At 38.8% G+C, this 1,499-nt stretch overlaps 1 pseudogene; it reads right to left on the reverse strand.

The window, feature by feature from the left end:
• Window positions 1–355: 355 nt before the first annotated feature.
• Window positions 356–808, reverse strand: LOC736388 (large ribosomal subunit protein uL24-like; annotated as a pseudogene).
• Window positions 809–1,499: the final 691 nt, after the last annotated feature.

Genomic DNA, 1,499 nt, shown 5'->3' on the forward strand with positions numbered 1-1,499 from the left:
CTTCTTTCATGAAATTTCTAGTCAAATCTTTTGCCCATTTTTTTTATCAGATTATTAGAGTATTTAATATAGAGTTGTTTGAGCTCCTTATATATTCTGGTTCGTAATCTGTTGTCAAATGGGTAGTGTGCAAATATTTTCTCACATTCTATGGGTTGTCTCTTTACTTTCTTGATTGTATCACTTACGTGCAGAAGCTTTCTAACTTGTTGTGATGCCATTTGTCTATTTTTCCTTTGGCTATCTGTGCTTATAGAGTATTACTGAAGAAATTTTTGCCCTAAAAAATGTCCTGGAAAATTTTCCTGGTAGTTTTCTTTTCTTTTTTCTTTGTTTCAAGTTGTAATGAAAGCTTGTATATAAGATTACTTTATTCCTGCATCTTCTCAATTGTTTCTTCCTTGTATTTGCCCTTTTGCTTTCCTACTTGGCAAGATTTGGCTTTCCGTTCACGGATATTTTTGCAGTCTTTGTCCAGTTTTAGCCTAGTGATAACCACCTTGCTGGGGTGAATGCCTACGTGGACAGTTGTGCCATTAGCCTTTTCCCGCTGCACCCGTTCAATGTAGATAGCATATTTCTTCCTGTAAACCTTGACTACTTTGCCAATTTGTTGACCTTTATAGTGTCCTCGTACAACCTGAACTTCATCATCCTTTTGGATGGGCATGGATCACCCATTATACTTCTGTTTCAGCTCGTTGGAAAGAGGGGAAGACATAATCTTCCCGTGAATGTAGGAAGGTGCATTGAAATGCCTTTTGCGACTCTTGCTTCAGTTGGAAGTCACAAAGGGATTAAACTTCATTTTGTCCACTCCCTCTTCAGTGATGGATGCAAAAGGGAAGAGAACTACACACTCCTGATAGATTTCTTGTAGCGGTTATGTAGTTTGAGATCATAGATTTAAGTCTTTAATTCATTTTGGTTTGATTTTGTATATGGTGTGTATTATTCCATTCTCATACTGCTATGAAGAACTACCTGGGACTGGGTAATTTATAAAGGGAAGAGGTTTAATTGACTCAGTTCCGCATGGCCAGGGAGGCCTCAGGAAACTTACAATCATGGTAGAAGGCAAAGGAGAAGCAGGCACCTTCTTTACAGGGCGGCAGGAGTACAAGCAAGGGAAATGCCAGATGCTTATAAAACCATCAGACATGGTGAAACTCTCTATGATGAGAACAGCATGGGGGATAACGCCTCCATGATCTGATTACCTCCACCTGATCCTGCCCTTCACACTTGGTGATTACACAGATTATGGGGATTAAATTTAAGGTGAGATTTTGGGTGAGGACACAACCAAACCACATCATTGTGAGAGATAGTTAACCAGTTTTATTATTCTGTATAAGGATATCTAGTTTTCCCAGCATCATTTATTGAAGGACTGTCTTTCCCTCAGCATATGTTCTTGGTATCATTGTCAAAAATGGTTTTACTGTAGGTGTGTGGATTTGTGTCTGTTTCATTGGTTTAAGTGTCTGGTCTGAGTT

This window comes from Pan troglodytes, chromosome X (genome assembly GCF_028858775.2).
Source record: "Pan troglodytes isolate AG18354 chromosome X, NHGRI_mPanTro3-v2.0_pri, whole genome shotgun sequence".
Lineage (NCBI taxonomy): Eukaryota > Metazoa > Chordata > Mammalia > Primates > Hominidae > Pan > Pan troglodytes.